Source organism: Rhinatrema bivittatum, chromosome 13, assembly GCF_901001135.1.
Source record: "Rhinatrema bivittatum chromosome 13, aRhiBiv1.1, whole genome shotgun sequence".
NCBI classification, from domain to species: Eukaryota; Metazoa; Chordata; class Amphibia; order Gymnophiona; family Rhinatrematidae; genus Rhinatrema; species Rhinatrema bivittatum.
The window spans coordinates 7397006-7412795 of record NC_042627.1 but is presented as its reverse complement, the minus strand read 5'-3'; the positions used below and the strand labels follow the sequence as shown (position 1 = coordinate 7412795).

Here is a 15790-nt window from a genome sequence, read left to right as displayed (position 1 = left end):
ATTCGTTGCAAATCTGGTGTTTTCGCGTCTCAGTCTGATTACCAAAAAAAAATGTGTTGCTGTTAAGCCCTTTATTTATTACTCCATGGTTTTGTTCTGTGTGAAAGTTTATTGTTGAAAAAGAGAAAGGGGGAAGCTGCGAAATGCAAGCTGTGGTTTTTGTTCCTCTCGTGTGTGTGCATTTTCGATTGCGGTGCTGGGGTTTTATGGGTGAGGTGTGGGACTGGAAGAGTCAAGGGTCGGTCTGTTGCAGGCTTTTTCTTCTGGGTGGGTCCCTTTTGCCAGGTAAGGCTTAGGTGTGTATTGGGCGAGATGGTTACTCTGTTCGCTTTCTCTCACTCGGATCTCTTCCTCCCATTAAAGTGCATTATCCGAAGAAATTGTCATTTTGGAAAGTAGAACTAGAAATCTGGGAAGGGCTTATACAATATTCCTTTAATACCCGCCGCGTTTGAAGAACGTTGGAGAATTTTTACGTGGAAACGAGTTCTGTTTATACCTCTCCCACCACCAGAGAAAATATTCTTTCTATCTTTTTATTTTATTTTATATTTTTTTTTTTGCTTTTTGCAAGGTGGTAGGGAATTGAAACCTTGAAATGGCCTGATTGAGAAACTGTTGAAATGGAAAGCGCAGCTGTGGTTTAGTGCCTTACCCTTGTCTACTTGCATGGTCTAATCTAATTCATGGGTTTATTGTTGTCTCCTGTTCAGTAATATGTCTGAGCTTTCATTTTATTATACTCCTCCTATTTTGGATCGAGAATATTTGACTTCTTAGAGCAGCAGTACTGGCAATGCTCCTGAAGATAATTTAGTTAAGTTATAGCAGCAACGTTCAGATTCTCCTATGTTCAGCTTTTTCTCTATTTTCCTGTAGAATTATTATTTTTTTTTTATAAGTTTTTGAAAGCCACTCCCACTGTTATGAATCGGAGTAAATCGGGGACTGCTGTGTTCTGTTATCAGACCTCAAGCCATGGCTGGTGCTGGCAGCTGAAGGCTGCACTCTGGGAAAGGAGACTTTTTTTGAAAATCATGGGGTGTGGTTTTATGAAGTGCATACCTGATAGTGTAGAGAGAAAACATATTGGGGCAAAGAAAGGAGACCTAGCAGTGAGGAAAACGGGCAAGCGTGGAAGAAATTAGATTGCACTGTTGCTTTTACCTCTTTTTTTTTTTTAAAAATAAATAGTTGAAAGTGCTGACTCCACTCAACCCTGCCTTGGACAGGTCTGTAATGGGTCCCGTGTGTAATCTGGTGAATTCTTCAAATTACCCTGTTGTCCCCCCCCCCCCCCCCGACTAGACTGCTGTTAGTTCAACACTGTGCCTCCAAGCAGAAAATGTAATTTTTTTTCCCCAAATTCGCCATTCATGCCTAATTGGTGACTTGGCTGTAATTACAGTACAAGGCTTCTATTGTGGGCCATGGGGGTGGGGTGGAAGGCCTGGTGTGTGTTTTATCCTCATGGAAAGGTCTCCTCTTAGTGAGGCCTGGCTCTCGGTAATGGACAAATTGTGTGGGAATGTTTGGACTTCATCTTCTACACAACCGCTTCCTTAAAAGCCTGCCTATGGTGAAAAAGGGGAGACGATCGGCGGTGACTTTTTATTTTTTTTACTGGTGTGTCTGCTACTGTTAAACCCTTCTGCAGCGCTGCACAGACCCAGATGAAGCATTCCCTGCTCTGGGGAGCTTACAATAAAATCTGCAGGCAGTTGTGATGGTGAAATGTAATGGGTGGGTCACGTTAGATCAGAGAGATCAGCCCCCTTCACTTTACTGTGTCTGTATTACAGAGGGTGCAGCAAATGCAGAGACCGGTGAATATGGCCCTAATACATAACAAACCAGGAATTGGTACCCATTTTCTCGGGCACTTCTCTTTTTTTTTTTCAGAACCATCCGGGCTTCCCATGGGGAAACTGCAGTGGGAGGGGGGGGGTAGGGGTGGGATCAGTGAGGGTGGATTTTGTACCAGATCTGGTTGTTGGTGGTTTCTATTCCAGCAGCGTAAGGAAAAGTTGTGCAAAGCTGAATCGGTTGTGGTTCTTTAGATCCGAGCTATGTTGTCATTTCTCTTGATACCGCCTCTCCTCGATCAGTGTGTGAATGTAATGTAGGGGAACCCTCTGATGCCACTTGTGAGTATAGACAGGATGGGGAGGGGACTGGAGGAGAAAACTAAACAGAAGTTGTCTTTTTTTGCAGCAAGGCGCCCAATAGCTGAGGCTTGGCTTGGCTTTTAAGGTTTCACTTGAACTGCTGGCAGTATAACTGTCTGAAACTTGCAGCAGGAAGTAGAAAGATGAACATCTGGTTGCAAAGCTCCTGTCCTAGAGAGTTTTTATAATCCATGTCTGTGTCCAACACCCAATCCATAGCTACCCACAACCGTTTTCTGGGCAGTTTCTTCCATGCCTTTCTCACCCGAATGCAGGGGGCTGCTCCAGAAGGGGGTTGGAGTGAGTGTAGGCGCAAGGCTGCTGCCTCTCCCAGTCTGGCTGGACCATTCTAATTTGATGGGGAGAGAGGCTGTTGACCTACCCTGAAATCCAATGTCTTGTCTCTCCAAACCTCCCTCATTCAAACTTTCTGGAGCTTCTATTAGTCAGAGGGGGCAAAATAAATGCAGACAAACCCAACCATAGCTGGCAGAGAGTGGGCCCTGATTGGCAATAACTTTTGCCTCAGACATTCATTCCTAAACCATTCTTTGCCCTTCTTCTCTCAGTGAGAGGAGCTGAAATCATGCAGCCATACAATAGCTATTGCATTTGAGATTATGAGACACCTTCTGCTGTTATGAGACAGAGTAAAACAAAGCTTCTCCCTTGGTGGTGTTTGTTGCTTACCATGGTCCAGCCCATGGTTCAGAATGTGAGTTTGTTTTTCTTGTGATAGGGAGAGTTGATTTTGTTCTTCTAAATATGGCTGGTGAGGGTGATGGCACAGGCGTGCAGAACTTTTAAGATCATTTTTTCGGGGTCTCGCACAGGATAGTTTTGAATGAACTTTGCTACTATCTGAGATGGCTTTTGTGGAATTCGTGGAGGGCTCAGGGAAAAATGATCAGAAGTTAGCGCTAAACCTAACATTCTGGCTGGCAGTCTCTGTAGCAAGAATGGGCAACTGTGGTGTTGGGGTACCACAAACGAATACTGGTTTTCAGGATCTCCATAACTAATATGCACTAGAAACATTTTGAATACAGTGGCGGCAGTGCATGCAAATATCTCGTGCATATTCTTTATGGAGATCCTGAAAACCAGACCTGTGTGTGACGCTCAAGGACTAGTTTGCTCTAGAGCAGTGGTTTCCCAACCCTGTCCTGGGGGCCCACCGGCCAATCGGGTTTTCAGGATATCCACAAGGAATATGCATGAGAGAAAATCTGCATGCACTGCCTCCATAACATGCAAATTTTCTCTCATGCATATTCCTTGTGGATATCCTGAAAACCCGATTGGCCGGTGGGCCCCCAGGACAGGGTTGGGGTCCATTTTATTAGTGCTCCTTTGTGATTGGCAGGCTGCAGTCAGTCTGGCAGGTTGCTGCGTATGTCATGTAGCGCTATAGAAATGTTTAGTAGTAGGTTGCAAGAACTATAATAACTCGAAGTCTTAGAGGAAATGCAGCTGTTTACTTAACTGGGTCTGCCTGGCAGGTCAGATGTTTGAACAGTAGTATTAATATGGCTAGCTATTTAGATTAGGTTGCCAAGATAGAATGAAGCTAGCAGCTGCTCTGTCTGGCAGACTGCATGTACTGAGGGCCCCAGCAGAAATGCAGGCACGCACATGACCAGGACTGTGTGGCAGGCAACCTAGGAGACTGGATGTCCAAGCAGTTGCCATGCTGGTATTGTTAGCTGCGTAAGTTATTGCACAGCTTGGTGATTTAATATAAGGGAAGGGTGTGCCGAGTGTGAACCAAGTGGGGGATTTTGTATGCCCATTTGCCCGAGATGGTAGAGTTACAAATGAAGAAGATGCCAAAAACTGCCCTGGATAAGGCACATTCTCTCTGCCTGGCAGCTGAGATGGATCTTCACCATGTGGATAGGAATAACTGGTTTCTCTTTTGCTGTTGCTATGTTAATGCTTGTTAGTGGGACAGTGTGAGGAAAGTCTGCGCTGGTGCTCAAGCTGTACCTGTTCTGGGGTGGGGCAATGTCCCTGTGAGGGAAGCTTGCACTGCTGCTGCCTGTTCTGGGGGTGCGGCAGTGTGTGTGAGTGAGGGAAGCTTGCACTGCTGCTGCCTGTGCTGTGCCTGTTCTGGGGCAGGGCAGTGTGTGTGTGTGTGAGGGAAGCTTGCACTGCTGCTGCCTGTGCTGTGCCTGTTCTGGGGGCGGGGCAGTGTGTGTGTGTGAGGGAAGCTTGCACTGCTGCTGCCTGTGCTGTGCCTGTTCTGGGGGCGGGGCAGTGTGTGTGTGAGGGAAGCTTGCACTGCTGCTGCCTGTGCTGTGCCTGTTCTGGGGCGGGGCAGTGTGTGTGTGTGAGAGGAAGCTTGCACTACTGCTGCCTGTTCTGGGGGCGGGGCAGTGTGTGTGTGAGGAAGCTTGCACTGCTGCTGCCTGTTCTGGGGGCGGGGCAGTGTGTGTGAGGGAAGCTTGCACTGCTGCTGCCTGTGCTGTGCCTGTTCTGGGGCGGGGCAGTGTGTGTGTGTGAGGAAGCTTGCACTGCTGCTGCCTGTGCTGTGCCTGTTCTGGGGGCGGGGCAGTGTGTGTGTGTGTGAGGGAAGCTTGCACTGCTGCTGCCTGTGCTGTACCTGTTCTGGGGCGGGGCAGTGTGTGTGTGTGAGGGAGGCTTGCACTGCTGCTGCCTGGGCTGTGCCTGTTCTGGGGCGGGGCAGTGTGTGTGTGTGTGAGAGGAAGCTTGCACTGCTGCTGCCTGTTCTGGGGGCGGGGCAGTGTGTGTGTGAGGGAAGCTTGCACTGCTGCTGCCTGTGCTGTGCCTGTTCTGGGGCGGGGCAGTGTGTGTGTGTGTGTGTGAGAGGAAGCTTGCACTGCTGCTGCCTGTTCTGGGGGCGGGGCAGTGTGTGTGTGAGGGAAGCTTGCACTGCTGCTGCCTGTGCTGTGCCTGTTCTGGGGCGGGGCAGTGTGTGTGTGTGTGAGAGGAAGCTTGCACTGCTGCTGCCTGTTCTGGGGGCGGGGAAGTGTGTGTGTGTGAGAGGAAGCTTGCACTGCTGCTGCCTGTTCTGGGGGCGGGGAAGTGTGTGTGTGTGAGAGGAAGCTTGCACTGCTGCTGCCTGGGCTGTGCCTGTTCTGGGGGTGGGGCTGTGTGTGTGTGAGGGAGGCTTGCACTGCTGCTGCCTGTGCTGTGCCTGTTCTGGGGGCGGGGCAGTGTGTGTGTGTGAGAGGAAGCTTGCACGGCTGCTGCCTGTTCTGGGGGCGGGGCAGTGTGTGTGTGTGAGGGAAGCTTGCACTTCTGCTGCTTATTCTGCGGTGGGGCAGGTTACCAGAGTCCGAGGTTGCCTCCCTTTGCTCTGTTCAGTAAGTTGTGTGCCCCTCCCTGCCCCCATGCAGCATTTTATTCAGTCCATTGCCAATCATTTTAAATAACGGAGCTTAAACGTGTGTTGTGACTCTTTTAGGTAAAGAAGAAATAAGGAATCTAGAATGACTTGGGTGAAATCTGCAAGGTGTTTGCACTTCAGCTATTCAGTACGGCTTTTTGAGGAGCCCTGTGTTTTGATCATCAAACACGTGAGATGTTGGTATCTGGTTCCTGAAACGAGCTGTTTTTAGAGTGTAAGAAGTTAAATGCTGTTTGTTATAGTTTTTGCTGAAGAGTGACGAGTGAGGCAGGCTGAGGGGGTGTGAGCTTGCTGTCCTGTGCCCAGTGAGACGTAGTTTAATATGGGGAGGGGTGGACTGAGATCCAGGCAGGGCTCAGGTCCTTAGGACCGTGGATACAGGATCCACCTATTGTACTTGAGTTTGTAACTTCCTTGGGCTCAGATTTAGAAAGGCGAGTCACTTTTTAAATCTAAAAACTACAGTCCAGATGGAAAGCAGACAGAATCTGCCCTGGGAGATGAGGTCACGGGGCAGATTGATCCGTGTTTGTCAGTCCTGAAGGAAATGAGCCAGCGATGTTTGCTGGGAGAATTTTATGCTGGTGAATGAGGTACGGAGCAGCGAAGTTTGTGGATGTGAAGTGACTTGGCCGCACACACACCCCCTCCTCCCCTGGGCTTCTTGGGTCAGGGGGCTGCTCCTGCGGAGGAGGTAAGGGTCTGGCACATTCTTGGAATATGGTTCAGGTTATGTCAGAGCTGCTGAGATCTCTCCACCCCCCCCCCCCCCCCCCCCACGCACGTTTGCCTCACAGCACTGGGCTGTCCCTCTGCCAGCTTCGGTGGTGATTGAGGTTAGGCTTGTGCTGGGGTAGTGCACTCGGTCAGTACTACTGCTCGTCGGGGCCTGTTTGGGATGGCTGGACACCTTCTTCTGAGTTGGGATTTGGGTTTTTTTGTTCCTTTTTCTTCAGCAGCCGCCTGGTTTCATGCTTGTCCCTCATGCCAAGCATTGATTGTTTGCCTCTTATCTCCACATCAGCCAGTCCGGTCCCTGCGTTCCTCAAGCCACGTGAAATGGTGAGGGGCTGAGCTTGTTCTACGCATTTCTCTCCGGCCCCATATCACTCCGAGCAGGCTTCTGCTTTATTCCCTTCTGAAAGGACTTGATTAAGCCTAGATCAGAAGATTCAGTGTCTGGCAAATCACGAAGACCAAGATCTGAAATGCTCATGAATGGCTAGACAGCTTATACATTTGTTATACGTATGAAATGGCTAGGCCGACCTGCCTTTCTGACAGAAGAACGAGGCTGCTCAGGATTTTGGCACAGGGAGATGGCTGTACCGGGAGGGTTCTGTGAGGTGAGACCGGCATGGCCCTTGCTTGCCTTTTTGTGGGGGTGATAATCTGTATGTGCCCCAGAGGTTGTCGGTCGCTGGCATGCCTTCCCTCGATGACACGCTGCCGCGGCTCTGAAGGGGAATCGGCGCGCTCTTGACTTGATAAAGGAACCCCTGACCTCAACTTCCTGCTCTGAGAGGATGTGGAAACCAAGGTGGTTATACTGCCGCGCAATATGAGTGTTATATGTGTAACCGCAAGAAGAGCTATAGCGGAGACTGAGGGTGGTGGTGGTGGTTTATGGCAAGGAGCATAGGCACCTGAGACGCGGTGGGTAGGGGGCTGCAGTAGACAGTGTGTGTGCTGAGCTGCCTGCTGCTGTCCTGTGCTCAGAAATGGGGAATGTGCCCAGGCCCCTGACCTGCTGGGAACACCAGGTTCCTTTCCTCTTCCTCCTCCTCCTCAGACCTTGCCGTACCCCTGTTCTGCTTCCCTTGGTTCCTGTTTAGGCTTAGCAGAAAATCCGGAGCTGGCTTCAAATCCCACAGGCAGCTGTGGAGCCCCCTGCTACCCTGACCTGTCCAGGTAGAGGAATAACTGCTCTAATGGATTTAAACCCATGTGGTGGGGAGGACCAGTGGCTCAGGGTCTGCAGCCGATATCTGCCTGCTTTCCCTGTGGCCCCTAATAGCTGTGGATGGGGGGTGACAGCTTCTCCGTTCTCAATTCCTCCCCGTGTGGTGCAGCTGGGCAGGAGTGATGGGGGTTTCGGTTCTGCAGAAGCTGGCGGTCTTTCCCCCCCCCCCCCCCCCCTCGGGGAGGGGCCTTGGACTTTGGGTTGGCTGTCGCAGACGTATTTTTCTGGAGGTTTAATGTTCCTAGCTGAGCGTGCGGGTCAGCGGCAGGTGGAATGGTTTGTTCTCCCTGCTCAGGGATGTTAGCCTCCTCCCAGGTTGCAGGGGCAGGACCTGCCTGTTTGAACAAGTCACTTGCGTGTAGATGGTGTCTCAGATCTGGGTGAGTGAGTCAGGGTACGGGGGGTAGGAGTTTAGCACTTTCTAATGTAGGTGGAATGTGGGGAGAAGTTTCGGTTTTGCACTGGGCAGGAAGCAGGCGTGGGTATGAAGCCTGGTCATTCCCTGCCGTGTCCTTTCACTTAGAGGGAGCTCGGATTCCTACCTTTTTAATTACCTGGTTTATATTTCTTTCACAGAATGTTTATGACTTACTAATCTGGGCTGTGAGAGATAAGAGGCAATGGGCGAGCCAGGGAGGGAGGATCTTATCTTTCTGTTCAACTGCTTCCTTTGTTGTAGTCTGTCTGCTTGCCTCATCTCCCGCTCCTCTTTATTTTATTTTATTTTTTTTAGTGTGGACTAGAAATGTGTAAATATCTCTAGCCGCCTTCCTTGGGTGAATATTGTCGGTAGATTTAGTGGAATGTAAATGGTGGTTATCCTGCACAGGAGTAAATTGTGAAGGGGCTGAGGTGTGTGTTCAGTGCACAGGACCAGAACCTGTAACCTGTTTTTGCTGTGGAAAGGGCCGTGATGATATTTTTGCCGGTGCTGGAGTTGCAGAGAGCAGAGGATATGTCAGAGCAGTGGCCTCCCACAGCATCCTGTCTGGCAGTGATGAGTTGGAAGTAGCTGACAGATCCTAACATGGAATTGCATTCCCTGGTGCTCAGCTTGGCTCCTCAAGGATCACAAATGGGCCAGGTTTTCAGTTACCAAAATAGACAAACCTATGTGGTTCTTTGACCACTTACCTACAGATGTTTGCACACCCTGAAAATCGGGTATATCTGAGGCCCTTGCGCAGAGTTGAGAACCCCTGACAGATAAAGATCTCCAAACTCATCTCAGGTGCCTTTATCACTCCTGCAATAGTGTGGGCCTGATTCTCATCTCTGGCCTGGTCTCTTGTCTCTCACCCCCAAAGGTGTTTGTCCTTATCTGAAGTGCCAGACTAAGAAAGCACTTTAGAATAGAAGAAGGGTTGCTGCAACAAGGTTGGACAGTTAAAGCTGCATTAGGTTTGCAGACTCTTCTTTCGGGAGGTGGCACCACTGAACTTTGCTGCCTTATTGTCTGCTGCCACAGCTCCTCAAAGGCTCATCCAGGGGTTTGCATTCCATTGCAGGTTAATGTGTTGGATAAGGAGCACATTAGCAGCTCTGGGCCACACCCCTGCTTGACTGCCTTAGTCTGGGGACATTCCTGCCTACTCTGGGTGGGGGGGAAGGCTGGCTCTGCCCCACCTGCTTGCAGTCTTGATTCATTTTACCTTTTTGGCAGTGCATCAGGTTTTTTTTGTCACTTCTGATTTTTTTTTCAATTGGAGAGAAACGAAATTTATTTTTTGTGTTTGCCCTATTTTATTTTTTTTTATTTCATTTCAAATCATCTTAGGCCTTAAAAGTTTTTGTTTTTTTTTAATATTCAGTAGTGCAGAATTCTGGGAGCTCTAATAATCCTGCAGAACACTTAATTCATCGTAGGTTGCAATTAATTTATTTGGCTAACGCACGTTATTCAAAGATGTACATGCGCTTTTGAGCTGCTCCTGATGGGATCGTGTGGTGTTGCATCTGAAGCAGGGGATATATACATGGTTTCAAAAGCGTGTACATCTTTAGTTCTTATTTCCATTCAGTAAAAGGTATCTCGGCCTACGGAGAATCCAAGCACTTTTATAAAAAGTAAAAGCTGGACATGAGCAGGTTAGAATCTGCTTTTCTGCCTCCTTGGGAGAGGGAGACGTGTTTACATGAGGCTTTTCCTGCCTTAGTTTTAGGGCTGCACAAAGTTAATTTTTAGTTATTGTTATAAGCAAGCAGGAGGAAGTCGGCAGGATGCTATGTCCCGGGATCTGCCAGGAAGGAATGAGGTCACTTCCTGTCTAAACAGGAAGCTCTAGCTTCCTACTGCCAGCAGTTGTGGAGGTGACTTCTGCTGGCTGAGCTTGGAAGATGCAGTCAACCTGGCTCCTGGTGGATCTGGGTCCCGGCCACCCTGCCCACCGCGCTTCCTCTGTAACGTGCATGCGCCGTGGAATGTCCCGGGGGAAGCTTACGCATCCTGATTGCTGGGAATGATCTCCAAATGTTCTGTGTAGCGCACGCACTGAAAATGAAGCAACACTATCTATCGGTTCTTGCCCGAGTGACAGGACAGTGCATTCAGACTTTCAGGATGCATTAGCGGTGGTGCATGGGGAGCTTCTGAACAGACTGGATCTAAATGCATTTTATATCTCATTGTCTCATCCTGCCCTGCAGGACTTCTGTTCCAGTACTGAGCCCACACACACACACACACACGACTTTGACTTTGCTAGTACCAGCCTTTAAACCCTGTTTTGCCATGGTGTTGGTTCTGTTGGGGTTGACTGCTAGCCGCGGCAGTAACTGTAGCACTGCAGTGAGTGTCACGAGCTGGAAGAGGTGTGAGGTCTCTGCATTCAGTGTCTCCTTTAACCCAAGGCGTTTCCCCATTATATACAGTACCTCACACTCTGGCCTTCCCTGCTCTCCACGGGGTCAGATTGTCTGCTTCCTTTCCCTTTTTAACACTGCCAAAGTTTGCATGTCATTTGGTGGGCCTTCTATAGGGGACTCGTGTGGTGGGATGACAAGGGGGAGCGTTCCTGTCAATGTCCTATTACAGAGAAGGGACACAGCAACTCCTGAATCCTGATCAGGCTCTGCCACATACTTTGTGCCTTCAGTGAACCTTGGTCTCCTCCCACCTCCAGCTGTAATTCAGCAGCAACAACAGCAATTATGGGATTTTTTTTTTCTGTCCTTTTTAGTGAAGCTGGTGATCATCGTTTCTCCCCAAATGACAACTGCAAACCTGGTATCAAGAGGCAGTAATTTTAGTTTCTGCTGCTATGATGGGAGGCTTGCGAGCCCATTTTTTCCCCCTGCTATTTCCCCACCCTCCCAACACACATCTAGGGATCCTATTTCTCTGGTACTGTATGAGTTTGGTTGCCCATTCAATGGCGGGTAACTTTATAAGGTGGTAATGATGATGTATAAATTGCTCTCGCTCAAATTTTTTTTTTTTTTTTTTTTTTGCATGGGTGAATTCTATGCTTTGGATATATGATCCGTCCAGATCTTTGTGATCGCAGTGTGGCCTATTGGTTGTTCCCTTGTCACGCCAGGCATGTCTCGTGGAAAGCAGGGAGCACATTTTCTGTGGCAGCCTAGTCGCTTCCTCAGGAATTCCTCCTCACAACCTGTACCACAGTTCAAGGCTGTGAAAGAATTACAGAAATGCTTGCCTAAATGTTTTCAAGTACCCTTTATTGAGCGGATCAAGATGTTGAGCTGGGTTTTATATTTTTTGTTAGTGTTTGGTATTTATATTTTTATTGATTATGTGGGGTTTATTTGTTTGTTTTCTGCCTAGGGCCTTGGCGTTTGTGGGTTATAAGTGTATAGGTTGTAACTGGTTCCTCTGGCAACCAGCAGGGATCCCAGTACATTGTGATCCTGCCAGTGAAAGAAAGTGCTGTATAAACGGCAGATATTACAGAAAAAAATTGGAAATTCTAAGCTGCTGAAGGTCCATGCATCTTTTCCTCCCAGACTGAGCAAGAACCACACAGGAGCTGGGGGATGCCATAGTCCAAATTTTGACCACATTTTTCATTTAAGGCAAAAAATCACACTGATGATGATTGGGCTTTGGAGGAAATGGTTGTTTCTAATTTTTTTGGCTCTTTTTCTTGTACAGAAAAAACCCATGGTCAAGGCTAGCTAGACTTCTGCCCTGTTTCCTGAGTATGAATAGTGAAAGTTAGTTTACCGGTTCCTAAATAAAATAAATGGTAGCAGCCACAGACTAGTGGGAGGGCTCCTGTCCGCTTCCAAGCTGAGCTTTCAAACAGGGTTCTGGGGGAGCGCTTCAGGGGGGTCTGCCAGATGTAATAAAAATCCATAAAGTCTTGAGGATGTGAATGAAGAGTAGAGGCATGGGGGTGGCTTGCGGGAATGACTGCTACTATCTGATGATTAATACCCTTATTCAATAAACATAAAATGGTTAATGCGACTCCAACATTGCTCTATGCTTCAACGGCAAGAGGAAATGTGGGAAAAAGGATTTGCATTCACAAATAAGCGTGGGAGTAGCTTGCTTGTTTCGGCGGTTACTACCCCAAACCAAATTAGCCTGCTACTTCACTTTCAGTGCATCTGCTTCAATGGCAAGGGGGGTGAAGAAATGAGGATTTATATTCAGACAACAACCAACAAGGACTGAATTGCACAGGCTGGGTAAACAAATAAGCGTGGGAGTAGCTTGCTTATTGCGGCCGTTACTACCCCTAACCAATTAGGCTTCATACTTCTTTAATGTAGCTCCAGCACTGCTCTCTATAACAAAGGTGGGGGTGGAAGGAAATTAGAACCAAAAACTTACCAATAAGGGCCCTGACCTCAGCGGTCAGAGTAACAGATAAATATGAGAAAAATAAGTACGAAAGCTTGCTGGGCAGACTGGATGGGCTGTTTGGTCATCTTCTGCTGACATTTCTATGTAATAGCAATAGTCATTAAAGCCAGAGGATGGAAGTGTGCTGGCAGTTAAATCACAAGCGGACTGTGATACATTACAGGAGGACCTTGAAAGACTGGAAGATTGGGCATCCAAATGGCAGATGAAATTTAATGTGGACAAGTGCAAGGTGTTGTATATAGGGAAAAATAACCCACGCTGTAGTTACACGATGTTAGGTTCCATATTAGGAGCTACCACCCAGGAAAAAGATCTAGGCATCATAGTGGATAATCCTTTAAAATCGTCGGCTCAGTGTGCTGCAGCAGTCAAAAAAGCAAACAGAATGTTAGGAATTATTAGGAAGGGAATGGTTAATAGAACGGAAAATGTCATAATGCTTCTATATCGCTCCATGGTGAGACCGCACCTTGAATACTGTGTACAATTCTGGTCGCTGCATCTCAAAAAAGATATAATTGCGATGGAGAAGGTACAGAGAAGCGCGACAAGAATGATAAAGGGGATGGAACAGCTCCCCTTCGAGGAAAGGCTGAAGAGGTTAGGACTTTTCAGCTTGGAGAAGAGACGGCTGAGGGGGGGATATGATAGAGGTGTTTAAAATCATGAGAGGTCTAGAACGGGTAGATGTGACTCAGTTATTTACACTTTCGAATAATAGAAAGACTAGGGGGCACTCCATGAAGTTAGCATGGGGCACATTTAAGACTAATCGGAGAAAATTCTTTTTCACTCAACGCACAGTAAAGCTCTGGAATTTGTTGCCAGAGGATGTGGTTAGTGCAGTTAGTGTAGCTGGGTTCAAAAAAGGTTTGGATAAGTTCTTGGAGGAGAAGTCCATTAACAGCTATTAATCAAGTTTATTTAGGGAATAGCCACTGCTATTAATTACATCAGTAGCATGGGATCTTCTTAGCGTTTGGGTAATTGCCAGGTTCTTGTGGCCTGGTTTGGCCTCTGTTGGAAACAGGAGGCTGGGCTTGATGGACCCTTGGTCTGACCCAGTATGGCAATTTCTTATGTTCTTATGGCAGAGGAATAACCAACACGAAAAAGAACACTTATTATTGCCTTTGTCTCTCTACTAAGGCCTCATTTGGAGTTCTCCATGGAATTCTCTAAACTTGGGTGCTAGGGCAGCTACTAAGATGGCTAGTGCTGTGGTCTCATTATAAAGGATATGGGGGAAAGACATAAAGATGTAAAGCTATACAGGCTGGAGGAAAGGGGAGATGTGCATTGATATCTGAGGTGGGCTTCTTAACGGAAAGGAGGCGCTGAATTGAGGGCTGATAGGATAAGAGGGTAAAAAGGAGGAGTAATGTAAGAGAATCTTTCTCTACAGAAAGGCTGCTGGAGACGAGGACTGATCAGAATTCAAGAAATAAGGGAATGGAGAATAAAACCGAGGCATGATATTCTGTCATCGCTCCATGGTGCAACCTCGTCTTGAATATTGTGTGCAGTTCTGGTCACCACATCTCAAGAGACATAGCAGAGTTAGAAAAGGTACAGAGAAGGGCCGACCAAATGATAAAACGGGATGGAACAATCCCTCTGAAGAAAGGCTAAAGAGGTTAGGGCTGTTCAGCTTGGAGAGGAGACAGCTGAGGGGGAGATAGGGTAGAGGTCTATAAAATCATGAGTGGTGTGGAACAAGTGAACATTAATCGGTTGTTTACTCTTTCAAAGAGTTCAGCGACTACGGGACACAATGAAGTTACTAGGTTATACTTTTAAAACTAATAATTATGCAGAGTAAAAAATATTTTCTCTTAAGCTCTGGAATTCATCGCCAGCAGATGTGGTGAAAGCTAGTAGTGTAGTTGCATTTCTTAAAAAAAAAAGGTTTGTACAAGTTCCTGGAGGAAAAGTCCATTAAAAATTATGAAGTGAGAGTTGCAGAAATCCATTGCTTATCCCTGGGATAAGCAGCTTGGAGTCTTTCTACCCCTTGGGATCCTGCCAGGTACCTGTGACCTGGCTTGGCCACTGTTGGAAACAGGAGACTGACCCAGTATGGCCTGCTCTTAGGTTCTTATGTTCTAAGCATAGGGGATCACGGAGAGAGGGGCAGGGACTGTAAAGCTGAGCAGGGAGGTGAGTGAGGATGGGCCACAAAATCTTTATCTTGTAGTAATTTAATTTACCAAAAACCTTGTGGTGTGAGTGGGCTGCAGGGGCACAGGACCTTAGACTTATCCCGGAGGGTGGCGTCCAGCTGAGGCTGAAGAATCCCATGTGGGGTCTGTGAAGCGTTGCGTGCACCTTAAAACTCTGAGAGGGGAGGGGGGGGGGTCTTAATCCACCCTCCCTCTTCCCTAGTTAAAAAGCATTTGGAGACTGGGAAAAAAATTTTCCGATCAATAATAGAAAGTCGCCTCTGCAGAAGAGGACAAGTTTTGTATAAAGTCGGGCCTGGGTGGAGTTTGACTTCAGCAGCCGGGTCTGCGTCCTGCGTCCTTTCCTTTGGCCTGGAGAGAGGGGGCCGTTTCAGGGCTGGGCGTGTGGTGAGGGGCCCCTGCTGCGGTTTGCACAAGGCTTAGCGTGGAATTCGCAGACCCAGATGGTCGAAGGTCCGGCTTTTTGAAAGCTGCATTGCGGGGTGAGACCGGCGGGGGCCGGTGCTGGAAACCTTGGCCCTCCCCAGGCCCGGCTCTGCTGAGATGGAGGTGTGCATGGTATTTACAGCTCTGCGTGCACTGGCGAGTCCTGCCAGAGATGGACTTTGCCACTTAGCAGCTGATAAGGTCCTGGCCTTATCTCTCCGCCAGGGCTCTCTGCATGTGTGCTAATGAAATCATGGTCGCTGGGCCCTGAGGTTGGGGGGTGGGGCTGGCTTTGACCTGCAGATAAATGGAATCTCCTGTTTGGAGAATGAGGGGGTGGATAGCAGTGAAAATCTGGTGGTGCTCGTCCTTGCGGTATTAGCAAAAAAAAAACCAGTTTGGCAGCTGAGAGCTGCTGCGCTTTTACAGGTCCGGGGCTGATACATTTACCTTGGCGCCTTCTAATGCGATAACATCCAGCTTATATATAATGTATATAATGTATATAATGTGAGTGTGTGTGTGTGACCTCCTCCGTGCTGCTGAGGCTCCAGCTGGGGTTCGATCCTGCTGCTTTATGAAGGGCTTGGGTGGAGGGAGGTAGAAATAATGGTATAGGGGGGTCTTCATTTCAAGGCACAGGCTTTTCCCCTTTCTCACCCCCTCCCCGCTTCACCAGCTGATGCACTAGACTGGGCCAGCTGGGACCCCAGTATGGGGGTGGCTCTGACCTGAAGCCCTGCCCCCCATTGCCGATCCAGATAGGGAAGGGGCAGTTGTAGAGTGCGGGGCCGGATGGGATTACCCCGGTGTGGTAAATGGAGCCGCGGGGGAAGGATG

At 48.3% G+C, this 15790-nt stretch overlaps 1 protein-coding gene across 7 annotated transcripts in view; it reads left to right on the top strand.

Annotated features, from left to right (window-relative positions):
• CTNND1 (catenin delta 1) overlaps positions 1-15790 on the top strand; it is a 75427-nt gene that overhangs the window by 473 nt on the left and 59164 nt on the right. The window lies entirely within an intron of this gene.